Source organism: Heterocephalus glaber, unplaced genomic scaffold (genome assembly GCF_053883595.1).
Source record: "Heterocephalus glaber isolate CG9 unplaced genomic scaffold, H.glaber_assembly_v1.0 deba00001472, whole genome shotgun sequence".
NCBI lineage: Eukaryota > Metazoa > Chordata > Mammalia > Rodentia > Bathyergidae > Heterocephalus > Heterocephalus glaber.
The window spans coordinates 12978248-12994161 of record NW_028258315.1 but is presented as its reverse complement, the minus strand read 5'-3'; the positions used below and the strand labels follow the sequence as shown (position 1 = coordinate 12994161).

The 15914-nt window shown below is 42.6% G+C and overlaps 1 protein-coding gene across 3 annotated transcripts in view; it reads left to right on the top strand.

The window, feature by feature from the left end:
- Positions 1–9861, top strand: part of Mcur1 (mitochondrial calcium uniporter regulator 1) — a 66073-nt gene extending 56212 nt beyond the window's left edge. For all 3 annotated transcript variants that reach the window (XR_015439318.1, XR_015439316.1, XR_015439317.1), the window contains 2 exons: positions 1373–1477; positions 8573–9861. The gene's annotated coding sequence lies outside the window, so the exon portion shown is untranslated. The remainder of the gene's footprint in view (positions 1–1372; positions 1478–8572) is intronic.
- Positions 9862–15914: the final 6053 nt, after the last annotated feature.

The window sequence follows — 15914 nt, the reverse complement described above, 5'->3', positions numbered from 1 at the left end:
ATTTAGCTCAGTGGCATTGTGCCTACCTCAGAAGCACAAGGTCCTGACTTGATCCCTGGTACCGATAAACAAAAACAAACAAACAAAAAAACAGTGAGGCTGATGAGATAAAACATCAGCAACCAGCACTCACAGCTGAGTGCTGTGCTGGAGCCCAAAACAGTGACATGGCTTTATGTGCTTTGTCTCCTTTGGCCCTCCTGACAGCTCTGTGATGTCATTGTCATTCGCCCCATCACCCCTAAGAAATTGGGTTTAGAACCAGGACTCTGAGGTTGAGGGTAACGTCTTAAAGCTGGTGATGCCAGAGGTGGGATCGGGCATTTGTGTGGTCAACAACCTGCACTCCTAGCCTCTTCTCCAGCAAGTTCTACTTGTGCATCTAGTGCTGAACGATGTTATTTCGGTCTAGATTATAAGTCGCTTTTCAGGTTAAGTGCAAATATGAATGCTGTACTCATTTACCAAGTCAGTTACTTTTTTTTTTTTTTGGTACCGGGGATCGAACTCAGGACCTTGTGTTGCGAGGCAGGCGGTGGCACACTGAGCTAAATCCCCGGCCCCAAAATCAGTTACTTTTGATTGAGGAAAGTGCGTCAGACTTTTCACATTCATTTCTCTTGAGATTCATTGCAACTTTATGGGAGGGGAGTAACTCCTTGAATTAAGACCTTCTCTGTTAAAATTATTCCACATTTAAATGGTGCTTATTCTGTGCCGGGCACAATTTCACTTGGTCTGTGTGTGTTAACTCCTTTAATCTGTGCGGAACCTGCCAAGCAGAGGAGCACCCTGATGCCACGCAGGCTGGGAATGGTGCCCAACATCTGTGCTCTCCTTCCTCTGCACAACCTTGTGCCGTGGAGGAAGGAGGCTAGGGGTGGAGCAAACCTGCTGCGGAACAACTGGGCGGGATGTGTCAAAGGTCATAGAAACCCAAAGCACATGCGCAGAACGCGGGACCCCAAAAGACTGCGACTCCCGATCGCTGTACACAGAAGCAATCACAAAGAAATATTTTCAATCCTTCACTTGAATCTGGCGCTGTTTGCAGGGTCAGTCAGAAAAGTGCTATTTTCAGTCTTTCGTGCACATCTGGCCGGAAGCCAAGTGAGTCTTCCAGGATAGAGTAATTTCTAATTCTGGCGCCAGGCCGAGTGAGTTTTTGATAGGACAACTGTCCCAGTGCCTCATTTGCCTGAGGCAGAAGCCAATCCAGGAATTTTAGATACAAAAGACCCCTTTCCCTTATCCTCGGTCTGAGTCTGTTCACCAGCCTGCTCTTGCCCTGTAGAACAAACTTCTTTTCCATCTTCAATAAATACATGCTTTAGCTACCTTCTCTGTATGTCTTGTCCAATTCTTTGTTTAGGACACCAAGAACCTGCAAAGAATCTGCACCAGAGCCTCCCATCTGGTAACTTTTCTACCCTACTTGTGCCCATTTTACGGATGGAGAAATGGAGGCATGGAGATGGTAAGAGAAATGGTCCTAACTCAGGGTTTAATCAACATCATGGTAACTATATCATACTATTCAAAGCCTAATGAAATAAACCTACTTAACTCGGGGCCGGGGATTTAGCTCAGTGGTTCTGCCACCTGCCCTACAAGCGCAAGGACCTGAGTTCGATCCCTGGTACCAAAAAAACCCCCCAAAACCCCAAAAAACCAACTACTTAATTCAGTTCAGTCGCCAGGGTGGATGTAGAAGGGTAATAGAATTTACACCACTTGAAAAGTGTATGAATTGTAGAATTATTCCTAAGAAAATTCATTCTGTCATGTAAAACTATATTTACCCAATAAATTAAGTACTTCTGGACTGACTGGGGGAACACTGTCACATTCTGTTAATAAATCTTGATGTCTCACTTATAATCGGGAACAATTCATGAACTAAAACCCTTGAAAGGATCTGGCTTTGTTTAGCGGTTAAATTTGCCTCCTCACAAGTCTGTTGCTTATTTGCTTACTAAAAGTTTCTTCTTAAATTAATCAAAGAGTCACCATATTCCAAAGAAATGTATTCAATTCAGAATTGAGTTAAACTAATAAAATTTAATAATATCAAAAGAACTGCTTTGGGAAGGCTCCAGGTAGGAGCTTTCAGAAAAAAAAAAGTCTCTAGCTTCTGATGGAATAACTTTCATGGGACAATAACTCAGGATGTAAACCTGGCTCACCCTTAGCATGAGAGGCCCTAGATTCAATCCTCAGCAATGCAAAAAATAAATTAATCTTACTCATGACTAATTTTGTTTGTTTGTTTGAGACAAGGTTTGTCTGTGTAGTTCAGGCTGGCCTTGAACTCACTATGTAGCCCAGGCCGGCCTCCAACTTGCAGCAATCCTCCTGCCTCAGCCTCCAGAGTGTTGGGATTACAGGCATGCACCACTATGCCTAGTGATTCATGACTAATTTTATACAGATTTTTTTGTCTAAGTTCTAGAATTAACTGCTCATTTTTTTAAAAAGTCCAAAGAATTCCAACTACATTTTTCTGTCTGTATTCATGTTTGTTGTTATTATAAAACTGTCAGTGTGTTGTGTAATGGTTTAGTCATTGGTTTTCTCTGCATGTGCACAGGAACCGCTGGGGATCTTGTTCCCCACCGACTTTTTTTGGGGGGGGGTCAGACAATCTGTGCATCTGAAATGCTCCTGGGGAGCCCGGCATGAAGTGTGGGGTTCAGACCCCCAAAGGGAGCCAGGTAGCTGCCTCTGGATGGCAAACTCTGGCTCCACCAAGCAAGAGGCCTTGGTCCTGGGAAAGGCACTTGGCCCGTCTGAGTCTTCAGTTTCTTCACATGGAGAATGGGGTAGTGAATGATAAGAGGAGATGCCCTCGGAGTGTTGTGAAGATTGGTCAGTTAATAAATGTACAGCAACTCAAGCAAGGGGGAAAAACTGGTCTTACACTGCACATATGGTTGCAACTTGCTTTTTTAATTTAGCAGTGTATCCTGGGCATCTTTCCATGTCAGTAGAATCAAATCTACCTCATTTCCTCTAACAGCTAGTATTCAGTGATTAGATGTGTCTTGATTCGCTTCCTTCCAGTGGAGTTTTTTCTCTTTTTAAAATTGTGGTAAAGTATGTGTATAACACAAAATGTTGCCCTTTTAACCATTTTCAGGTGTACAGCTCAGTGCCATTAAGTGCTTCCACATTGCTACACACCCACAGCTCATCCACCTCTGGAACTTTTCACCACGGCAGACAGGAACACCGTCCCCTAAGAACAGTGACCCCCACCCACTGCGTTCTGCTTTCTGTCTGGGGGCGCTGGCCAGCTCCAGGTTCCTCCAGTCAGGGAATCATACAGAATTACCCTTTTGTGCCCCCATGGGCTTTGAAGGACGTGGGGTTTTGTATTTTTTTCTGTACAATCCAAACCTGAATTCTGAAATCTCTGAGGTGCTGGCTGCCGTCCCTGTCTGAGGTCTGAGCTGCTGGCTGTGTGTGCAACCCCTGCAGGCATCTGCTCTGCAATTAACAAAAACAATGGCTGCTTTCATTCCCGGAGCACCTGCTTCGGGCCAGCGCTGGCCTGGCTGCCGCACACGCACACGGCTGGGGAGGCTAGGGAAATGATCCCATGTTGCAGATGTGGAAATTGAAGATCAGAGAGGCAAAACGACGTGTCTGCTGTTGGGAACAGAAGTGGGTTATAGCTAGGTCTCGTTTAAAAGCTCTGCTCCTTTTATTTCACCTCATCATCTGGCAGAGGAAATAGCAATCATTTCCAGCATTTTTCAATAACATTCTGATTAATACAGATGGAACTTAAATTAAACAAACTGTATAATTTGAAGATTCAGATACACTGTATATCCAAAACTAGGGTATTTTCTAAACAAAAGAATTCTTTACAGAACTTTCTCCTGAGCAAAAGAAGCTTCTCATTTTTTACTCAGTTTCTCAGATAAAGAACATTTCAACCATTTGTGTGTTGGAGAATAAATTTAACTTTCCTGCGACTGCCCAAACTCCTTTATAATGGGCTCTTACCTCAATAGGTTTTGTTTGTTTGTTTGTTTTTTGAGGTACTGGGGTTTGAATTCAGGGGCATCACACTGTGCTGTATTCCTAGCCTTGTTTATTTTTGAAGTTTTGAGACAGGGCCTCACTAAATGCTAAATTTACCAGGCTGGGCTTGAATTTGTCACCCTCTTGCCTCAGCCTCCCTGAGCACTGGGATTTGAGGCATGTCCCACTTCCTTCTATATCTAGCTCTGTTCATGACACCCAGGCTTCACAGGAGCAAGAAGGCTCAGAGACAACCTCCGTGCAATTCCCTGACATACAGAACAAACATCAAAATGCTGGTTTGATTTCTGCAGATATTCCCTGGACAGCTAAAGGGGCATGTGTGTGATTGTGTACACATGTGTATCCAATTATTTATGGGACCAGACTCAAATGTTCCACTTAAAAAAAAAACAACTTTAACTTTGATGGGAAAATCCTCTAAAAATAGCTATAACTATCATATCTAAAAATTCCCTTTTTCTCCTACGAGGTGTCTTTTGTCTCTTGTTTTTGCCGAAAAGAAAGAGCACTGTGTACATTTTGCCTGGCTCTCTTCATGTGCTAAAGTTCAGGATCATCTTTACCAGCTCACGTGGTGCCTTGGCAGCCCCCCCCCCCCGCATTCCTTCCTTCTCCCCCCCTTAAAGGGGCCACGTTCAGCCCCGTGGAACGGAGCCTTCCACGCCAGCAGTGTCAGGATTGTGTGATGTTTTGCCTCAGTCTGCTTGGGGATGTTCAATCAGGGTGGTAAGCAAACGCTTGACATCGTTACTCCAACGCAGTGTGCAGCCCAAAGCCTCTCTCTTGGTAGTTGTGAACAGCAACAAAAGAAAAAAAAATAATGATAATATCTACAAGGACTCTAGGAAAATATATCTGTCAAAGGATCAAGATTTTCCACATTTTGATCCATTTTAGTGACTTGGGTCAAACCATTTAATATTTCTGCCACTGTGATTGATATCCAACCCCTATACAGTTTCTAGGGATTCTGTTAGTGGACAAACTTCTGATTTCTGGTTTTGAGATTCAAACCACGTGTAGCTCCATACACAGAAGAGCTCTGAAAGATCTGTGAGAAGCAACCCATTCAGTACCATGGCTGTGATACCATAAGGGCTGGAAAGTACACAGCACACCAGGAAGTTGCTCTTATTATTCTCCTATCACAACAAAGGCTGCTGACTTTTTAAACTCTGATTCTGCATCAGAAGACCATCTTAATCTTTGATCTCTCTCTTTCACACTCAGTGAAGTTTTCCAAGTTATGTGGTTAGTAAGATGTACAGGGCTCAGAAAAATGGGGGCATAAATAAAGCCATCCTTCCAGTTTTCCACGCATGCCATTGACTGTCCACTTAAGGTATGTGAAGTGTGTTGCATGTGTAGTCTGGGGTCCATCGTTCTGGAGAGATCATGGTTACTGTAACTGCTAAATGACAGTTCATTGTATACTTAGTGAACATTTCCATGCTGTATTGGCCACAAGTCAAGAGAGTGAACTAAACAAGAGAACAAAACATAAATAGTTAGTAGCTACCCTTTCAAGTCCTACTGGATCCAAACATCATGTCCCTCTACGGTGTGGCTGGTTTCTATCACCTAAGTGTGCAAAAGACACAATATAGTCTATCTTTAAGGAACTTCTAGTTCAGAAAAAAAATATGCATATTTGGAAAAAGCTAGAGGTCATATAGAATCCAGTGCAGCAGGTGTATGACAGAGATGTGAGTAGGGATTGGAATTGGATTTTTTTTTTTCAGTACTGGGGATTGAACCCAGATCCTCTTGCTAAATTGCTCAGGTGGCCTCAAACTTGCATCCTCCTTCATCAGCCTCCCAAGTACCTGGGGTTACAGGTATGCACTACCACACCTGGAGGATTAGAATTTTAAAAAGAGAAGAAAATGGCTGAGCTGGGTTTATAAGGAACTTCAGTGCAGAAGATACACAGGAGCTTGACTGAAGTGCAGCACTGAACTGCCAAAGAGAGAAGAGTGGGCATTTCAGACTGGAAAACACCTGGGCGTGGTGACTCATGCCTGTTAAGCCAGCACTCTGGGAGGCTGAGGCAGAAGGATCACAAGTTTGAGCCTAGGCTGGGCAATGTAGCAATGCAGTGAGACCCTGTCTCATAAAGGGTAGGGGGCCGGCTGAGGATGTAGCTCAGTGAGATGGCCCTGGCTTCAGTCCCCAGAATGCAAAAGAGATGAGCTTGGGCAGGGCATGGAGGTAGAATAAAAAGACTAGGCTTGTTTGCTTGTCCTTTTTCTCCCTCTCCCTCTTAAAAAAATTTTTTTTTCTGTTGGTTCATACATTAGAGTTTTTCCTTCATCTCCCACCAGTAAGCCACAGATTTATAGAATAGCCACTCACACTTTGTACCATCTGTTCAGGGAATGTTTTATACTGTCTATCATCTTTGGGGGGAATGGTATTTAATGGGGAAAAAATGAAAACATTAAAGAGAAATGTGTTCCTTCCCTTTCTTCCTGAATGACTCTGTCCTAAAGTTTTACATGGGCCCGAATAAGATAGTCTTTCATGAAGTGGGGAGATAGTGTGCTTTGGCCGTGCAAGGTAGAGGGGGTCTTCATCAAAGGGAGGCCTGACATGAGCAGACAGAGCCCACAGGGTGAGGGGCACCCACACGTGGGCATGCTTGCTGTGCATCAGGGCCAGAGGCATTCACATGTGGGATGAGTTGGTCAGTTTTCCATTTCTGCAATGAAATATCGGAGGCTGGGAAATTTGTCAAGAAAAGAAGTTTACCTGGCTCATGGCTCTGGAGGTCCAAGAGCATGGCACTGGCTTCTGCTCAGCTCTGGGCAGGCCCTTCTGGCTACATCACCACACGGCATACTGCATCACGGTGGGAGTGTGTGTGAGGGGGTCACAGAGCAAGACGGGGGGCCAGAGAGTGGGGAGCCCGTCCTCCTCTTTGGAACACAACTCACTCTTTTTTTTTGGTACCCGGGATTGAACTTGGGACCTTGTGCTTGCGAAGCAGGTGGTGGAACCACTGAGCTAAATCCCCGGCCCCCACTCTTTATTTTAAAATAAATTTTATTTTATCACACCCTCCCCTTAGTTCCCCTGCCCTCCCTATGTACAAAAGCTTTGTTTCCATTTTTCCTTGTATTTTCATTTTTTTCTTGTCCCTTCCTTTCTTTCTCCCTCCCTTGTTCCCCTTTCCATTTGAACATTTTCTTCCCATTTTCCAATATTATTATACATTTTAGTCCTTATTTCCACTTTTGGTTTCTCACACCAGAGAAGCAACACAATATTTAAACATTTGTGTCTGATCTGTGCAAGTGCAAGGACCTGAGTTCGATCCCCAGTACTGAAAAAAAAAAATTTGTGTCTGTTATATTTCACTTAAGAGTATGGTCTCAAGGTCCATCCATTTAGCTATAATTGTCTGAAGCTCATCCTTCTTTATGGCAGAGTAGTACTCCATTGAATAGAAAAGCCACATCTTTTTTATCCATTCGTTGGTTGATGGGCATTTGAGCTGTTTCCATGATCTAGCTATTACAAACTATGCCACTATAAGCATGGGAGCACAACCCACTCTTGAGTGAACTCATTGAGGTTTCATGATAAATGCAGGGATCCCTCCTGCAGACATCCCCAACGACCTAATCACCTTCTACTAGACCCCACCTTTTGAAAAAAGAAGTGACCCTTAATACTGCCACACTGGGAAACGAGCTTCCAGCACATGAACCTTTGAGGGACATACTCAGACCATATCCAAACTAAAGCATGGGCCAGGTTAAGATGGGGCATCAAAGCATAGCAGAAAGTAACATGTCCATTTGTGGGTGTGGATGGCGTGGAAACAGGACTGATCAAATCTTCAGTATCTTTTTTCTTTTTTTTTGGTACCAGGGATGGAGCTCGGGACCTTGCACTTGCGAGGCAGGCGGCGGAACCACTAAGCTAAATCCCCAGCCCGTAAATCAGTATCTTAAGGTTTCTTAATGTTGGAAAAGAGAATCACAAATATAGAAAGGGAGAAAACCAAGACGCATGGCATCATGTGAGATTGGAATTGTATTATTAGTATGAATTATACTATTAGTATGAACCAAGATTTTTGAGATAGAAAGATAGCTGATAGATGGACGGGTAGACAGAAAAAGAAACATGAATGCATCCATTTGCATGTGTACTGGGACAGACAGACTCTCTAAGATGACCCCAGTTGATCACTTTGGCAGGCCTGGCTCCTCCCTGTGCACCTGCCACTTGGTAAGGTCACTATAGTAAGAAACTCTTTCCTGTGAAGTGGCCTCAGGTGTCATCCCACACCTCCTGCTATTCCTGCCCTGTGTAATTCCCTCCTCTGGTACATGGAAAGAGCCTATGGCCATTTTCTAATCAATAGAACAGAGCAAAGATAGTGGGATATCACTTGCATGATTGTGATGGATAGAATGGTAACATTCATCTTACATGGAGTCTCTCTCTCTCTCTCTCTCTCTCTCTCTCTCTCTCCCCCTCCCTCTCTCTCTCTGTTTTAATACAGTAGGCTGCTGTGCAGTGACTTCCCCAATGACAGGCCCATGTGCCAAGGACCTGAGGGCAGCCTCCACTTCACAGTCAGCATAAATCTAAGGGCTTCAGCTCAACAGAACTACAAAGACCTGAATTCCATCACCACAGAGCTTGGAAGTGTATCCTTCCCTGAAATAAGACCATAGCCCTGGCTGACACTGTGAGACTTAGATGCAGAGGACTCTGCTAAGCCATGCCAGGCCCCTGACCCACAAAAACTGTAGGACAATACATGTGCTTTGTTTTAACTGCTAAATCTGTTGCACAGCTACTGGTGACAAATGCTTATGTGTATGTGCATTCCCTGGCTCTTGAGAAGGTCTAAGAGCAACAGTAACACCCCAGCACAATGGGGTGTCCAGATCTGAGCATCAAATGCAGTTCTCAGCCAAAAGGAGCCACGGCTCTTTGGAGAAATGGCTGATTCCCAGGTCTGCGGCTTGGGAAGTAAAGGATGAGTGTAGAGCATTCTCTTGTGCCAGAAGACGAGGAAGCTCTCAAAGGGTGAGGGGACATGTCAGGAGGACATGGAACCAGCAGGAAGAGGCTTTCCTGGTCTAATCAGGGACTATGTGAGCATCCAGATAAATGAAATCATGATGGATTACAAGCCTATTGGATATAAAAGGAAACCACAAGACCATAGAGCTACACATAAATAATGGAATAAATTGCAAGTTTTAGGAAGAATGGGATAGTTATATCATTTGGAAATACATCTCTATAACGTATTAGTTAACTGAAAAATAAAACAACAAAAAAAGTAAATTTGTAGCAGAGAAACCTGACAGATGCCACCTTTATCAAGTGATCAAAGGTAGCATTATCGCTAATGGAACACATAGCAATCACATGCCACCTGACGAGATTCACTGACGACACAGAGCCATTTCTGTGATATCTCTGCACAAGACACGTAACTTGAATCTATTCAAGAATCAATAGCAGACAGATGTAAACTTTAAAAAGTGCTCTCTAAAAACCAACAGGCCTCAATCTTCAAAAGCAACAGGGTCATGAAAGTCAAGGAGAGGCTGAAGCAGTGGTCCAGGACTTCAGACACAGGACGAGAAACTGCAGTGAGTGATTTTGACCTGGATCCTTTGGCTGTGAATAATGTTGTTGGTGCAACTAGCAAATTTTGAGCAGGGTGATGGTAGACACCTGTTACTGTATAGGAATTCCACAAAGATGTGAATGCAGCGTGTTGGCAACTTATTCTCAAGTGGCGCAGTAAATTAAAAAGTTCTTTCAATTGTGTTATCAATTTCCCAGTAACTTTTTGATTGTTTTGAAATGCAAGCATGATACAGCAGGACGTGGTGGTACATGCCTGGGATCTCAGCACGGAGGGAGGCTGAGGCAGAGGGATCGAAAGTTGGAGTCCTGCCGGGGTAACTTAGTGAGATTCTGTCTTAATTTTTTTAAAAAAAGGGCTGGGGAAGTGTTGATCCCCTGAATAATCATTCGATCAACAAAATTTAAAAGGAAGAAGTAGTCCGGTGATTCTCAAACTTTGGTCTTTGGACAGCCTGATGTGCTCTAAAGTCTGAGAGCCACTGTACTGGCCCATTATTCACAGTTTAACATTTGAAAAACCATTCCTTAGCCTAGTGTGCCACCCACTACCGAACACAAATATGATTGGTTTTTTTAAATTCCTATCCCTGTCTCAGTGGATAATCCATTATAATGCTGGCAAAGTTCATACTAAGTAAAAACAGTAAAGTAATAGACCTTTAAAACTTTTAAAAGAAGGAAAGAACTGTTATTTACTGACAGTATGCCCTATGCTAATATTTATGTTAGTTTCTTTTCCATAAGAAAAAAAAATCCACAGATTTTCAGGAGATCATCTAGAAACTTCAAAAATTTGATTGATCAGAATCTTCCATTTCACCTGTAATCCGAGCCCTTGGGAGGCTGAGGCAGGAGGATTACCGTGAGTTCGAGGCCACCCTGGGCTACATAACGAGTTCAAGGCCATCCTGAAATGCACAGTGAGACTCTGTCTTCAAAAAAAAAGAAAAGAAAAGAAAAGAAAGAAAGAAAAAGAATCCTCCACTCCAATTTATAGACTAGTCTAGCTTTATAGAAATTTATTTAGCAAACGTCTGTTGACTGCCACAAGTGAGAAAAGCATCAGAAGTTGTACTATAAATAGATTCAGGAACACAGTATTTGGTGGCTTTGACGAAAACTTTCATGTAATCTTTTTATTTTCATTTTGGCCATGCTGGGGATCAAACCCCCGGACCTCGTCTATGTTAGACAAGTTCTATACCCCTAGCCCTGCCATCTGTTTATAAATAAGAGCTTTATTGAGGTATAATTCACATACCACTAATTTATCATTTAATGGGTGCAATTCATTTTTTTAGTATGTTCGCAAAATTGTACAACCATCACCACGATGCATTTTAGAACATTTCATCCAAAAGAAATCTTGTATCCATTCCTGTTTCCCTACTCCCCTGAGCTCCTGGAATCCACTAATCTATGTGTGCCTCTATAGACTTGCCTACTCTGGAGAGTTCATATCAGTTGACTCATAGGAGGATATGTGGCCTTTTGTGATAGCATCCTTCCCTTAGCATAGTATTTTCAAGGTTCATCCATGTAACATTTACCAGACCTTCATTCCTTTATATTGCCATATCATGTTCCCTTGTGTAGATGTACATTTGATTTCTCCATTCATTCACTGAAGGACATTTGGATCGTTTTCATTTTTTTACTATTATGAACAATACTGCTATGAACATTTGTGTGCAAATTTTTTCATGGATGTGTTTTTCATTTCTCTTGGGTAGATACTCGGGAGTAGAAATCCTGGGCCTTGAGATAACACTATGCTTAATCTTTCCATCACCAGCAGTATATGAGGGTATCAGAGTTCGATGTCTTCACGTCCCTCCGGTACTTGTTATAATACTACATATAATCTTGCATCATAATTGAACTGTAAAAAATCATTCTTAGAATGAAAACCATTGGGTGAATTAGAAAGACCAAGAATCAAGTGTTATGAAACAAGCTTGTTCGTATCCTCAGGAAGTATTTAAGGAGCTACTTGATATAGGACACTATAATAGGAAACTGGCTCTTCTAAGGTGTTTCTCATGCTGTTGGTGGGGCCCCTATGACTCAGATTTCCCTACCAAGCTGGGAATTATCTTGAGATCTCTAGGTCTAGTTCTACAGGCAGAGCAGCTTTACTGGAAAACCTGGTGTTTCAGTTCACCCAATGTGGGCAGAGACAAATAATGACAGCTTTTGGTTTCTTGGTCACCCAAACAAATATAAAACAGATCTGGGACATCTGTGATTGGCCTGAATTTCTGGTTCTGAGTTAAAGCTCAATTTTTAGGCCACCTACTGGTGACCCAGTGGCCAGCCCTGAACCCAGGGAGTGTTTTGTTTGGCCCATGTAGTGTTTTGAACACTTCAATTTAAATTCCTTTATGCTTTCCAGTCTGTTATTAACATATACCTGACCTGGTTCACTTTTACATTATCTATCTGGCTTCCAGAGGTATTTGAGTTAGCAGTTCCTGCTTGGGATGATGCCTCAGTCATATTTTTAAAATCCTGGGCCATCATTTCATAGAATATCTTTACCACCATCAAAAGTAAACAGTCTTTGGCTGGGGATTTAGCTCAGAGGTTCTGCCGCCTACCTCACAACCACAAGGTCCCAAGTTCAATCCCCAGTACCCAAAAAAACCCACAAACAAACAAAAGTAAACAGTCTTGTATCTACCCTGCATCATCAAGGAGAAGCAGTTATTAAGCCTATAATGGTGCAACATGTTGCTTACAGAACAATAACTAGATGTGACCTGTAAGTACTAGGACCTTACAGACTAAGATAAACCACAAGGATACCAACAGACACTGGGGTCAACAGATAACAAAACTATGAAAATAAACATGGTTGTGTCAGTCTGGGCTCCTGCTCACACATGTGTTCTAAAAACTAGTTTCTTTGCAACAGACCTTCCCAGATTAAACCTATAAAAATGTGAACATATTCATTGAATGTATCTCCCCATATGAGTTGAAGACTTGTGAAATCCCGTCATTCTTTAGTAATGTCAACATGTGTTTTATGTATGTATTTTTTCTGTTGGCCAGTTCTTTTTCCTTTTCTCTCCCCCTCCCCTTTCCCCCCTTCTCCTCCCCCCCTTCCCTCCCTCTTTCTGTACTGGAGAGTGAAACTAGTGACTTTGCACTAAGCTACATCCTCAGCCTTTTTCTCTTTTTCTTTGTTTTCTTTCCTTTGTTTGTTTTTTGAGACAAGGACTTGCTAAATTGCCCATGCTGAGCCCCAATTTGCAATCCTCCTGCCTCAGCCTCCCAGATGATGCCTGCTGGGATTACAGGCTACAGGTGTGGACCACCACACCCAGCTTTGAATTCTTTGAAGGCAGATGTTCTCATTGAAATGACAGGCTGTGGAATTAGAAAAACCACTGGAAGTGAGGCTCCTGCATCCCTGGCTGCTCTTGGTCTTCCTAGCAGCATCCACCACCTGCTGGTGCACCCACCCCAGGGCTGCAGGGAGCGTTGGTTGCCAATGGCTCCTTGCCCAGAGATGCCCAGGATTTTGTGCTACCCTAGGGAGAGACATGATCTGTGGCCAATGAGTAATTAATACAGGTTATAAAAGCCTTGGACTCAAGCCTTAAATTGGGACAGCTGGGTGGTGCATAGGCACTCTGAGCTCCCTATGGGGTCTGACTGAAGCCAGACTTACCGAGTCTAGGGTTCGGCTGGCTCCTTCCTCTGCACCCTCCTATTTCCCTCTCCCCCTGTGGTTGCCCCTAAGAGCACGCTTGCAAATGATGCTCACACCAAAAACCCCATGTGAGGCTCCCTCCCTAGGAAACTTGATCTAGGGCTCCTAACCTTTTCTTCAGTGTCACTCTGATGGGGGTCAGAGCTTTAAATGGTTATTAAAGCATAGTAGATATGACACTAGGCATCTAGTGGTTAAAAAGTAATGGCCCTGAGCTGCAGCAGCCCAGTGGCCCTCTAAGAGTGTCCTTAAAGGTAATTTTATGGCATTTATGTCTCTGCCCAGTGGAACAGCCATTTCAGTTCATACCCCAATCGCAAAATTACTTTTCCATTAAACCAGAGCACTTATATAACCCCTTCCTTTGCTGAAATGTGGTCAGAACGAGAGAGAGAGAGAGAGAGAGAGTGAGAATTATCAAGACAAATACCAAGCCTAATTTTGCATTGTACAATTTGCATGACACATAAAACTCTGTCTTACAGAAAAATACACTCAAAATCATTGCGATTTTGATGAGGGAATGTGATTATTACAGCACTTTGGCTTCCACAATAGACAGTATGGTTAATCCTCCTGACTTTGTACAACTTTTTCTCCCCAGAATCTAAAAAGCTAGATGTGTGTGTGTGTGTGTGTGTGTGTGTGTGTGTGTGTGTACATGTATGTTAGTTTCCCAGGAGCCACAACAAATGACCAGAAGTTTGGTGGCTTAAAACATTGGAAGTTTATTCTCTTATCTTTCTGGAGGCTGAGGTGGGCCATCTGGGTTTTACTGAGTCACCCCCAGCTGCAGAGAAAGAGGCTCTTCTTTGTCTCTTCCAGGTGCTGGTGGCTGTGCTGTCCTTGGCCGGTGGCTGATCTCTGTCAGCTCCCTTTTCCTGTGACCTTCCCCCATGTGAGTTGTCTCTCTGTCTCCAATTTCCTTCTGCCTCTCTCTTATATGGACACTTGTCATGGGATTTAGAGCCCATAGGAGGATCTTGTTTCAAGATGCCTCATCACATTTGCGAAAGACCTTTTTTTCAAATAATTCTCATTCACACATTCCAGAGATCTGATGTGGACGTGTTTGGGGGGAAGGCATTTTAGGTCTACAACAGTGTGTGTGTGTGTGTGTGTGTGTGTGTGTCTGTGTATGCATATGCTTTTTTTTTTTAAGAACCTGGGGCTGGGGATTTAGCTCAGTGGTTCCGCCACCTGCCTCGCAAGTGCAAGGTCCCGAGTTTGATCCCCAGTACTGAAAAAAGGAAAAAGAAAAAGAATCTGACCAGGAGACTACTTGAACACTTATACTCTCATAACTTTTTTTTCTGGTACTGAGGATGAATCCTAGTGGCTTCATACTTAGCTATATCTTTAGCCTTTTTTTATACATTTTTAAATTTTGAGACAGGATCTCACAAAGTCACTTAGTTGCCCAGGCTGGGCTCAAACTTGTGACCTCCTGCCTCAGTCTCCCAGAGTGCTGGGATTACAGGTGTGTGTCATCACATCTGGCTACCACTGACTCTTAAAGCAACCTCTAATAGGTTCTTCACATAATTTTGTCAAGTGCAGATTGGATCATATATGTATTGAGGTTTATGCAGTGCATGGAAAATGCCCTTGGTTGTTGAGCAGATCGGCCAACTATCCCAACACCGACATCTGAGTGGCTTTGCTTTTCTCCAGTCATGTCAACTATTCTTATTATACTTACTGAATCTCAGGGAGCAGCATGAGTCTCTTAAAAACGTCAAAGATCCATTTATCTATAGGAAGTTTTCATAAGTACAATGGCAAAAGCTACATAGAAGAAACAGTTGGTGATATTAGGAACCAGAGCAGTAATTCCACAGCAAATTCCATTCCTCTTTAAATAATCGATGTCTCTTTCTAAGTTAAATAAACCAGTTGCAACTGAACAGAAAAACACTAAAGGACTCTTTGAAACAGCTTTACTATTGATGCTGCTTTTTAAGATACAGATGTTCTTACATTTTCAAAATATTGCAATTTTAGAAAATCTCACATATTGTTAAGTATATTTTTCTTTGTGTATCTTTGAAAGCTCTTAAGGAAAACAAACAAAAATGTTTAAAAAATTAATTACCATGCATAAAATGATATGTAGCCATCATGAAAGAAGTAGAGATCTGTGAAATAAGTTTCTTTACTAAATCACTTTAAGTACTTAGATCACAAATTAGGTCTTGTGCTTCCTTGAGGACCATTATGATAAAAAAAAATTTGTATCAATTATCCCTGCTCTATAACCTAGATACAAAGAAATCTAAGTTGAAGAATTAATTCATTCCATTTATAGCAACGAATTAGGCAGGAGAATTCCTTTTCTTGGGATATCAGAAAAAATCCATGACACTTTTTGTCTTTGTTAAAGCACTTTTCATTCTCTACCCTAGAAAAATGGCTGTGTAAGTAACTGGTTTTTTTCCATAAAGCTGAAACTTCTTGAGAGCAAGAATGTTATGTTCCTTATATTTTTTTCCCTTGGGCCTGGGGCTGTAGC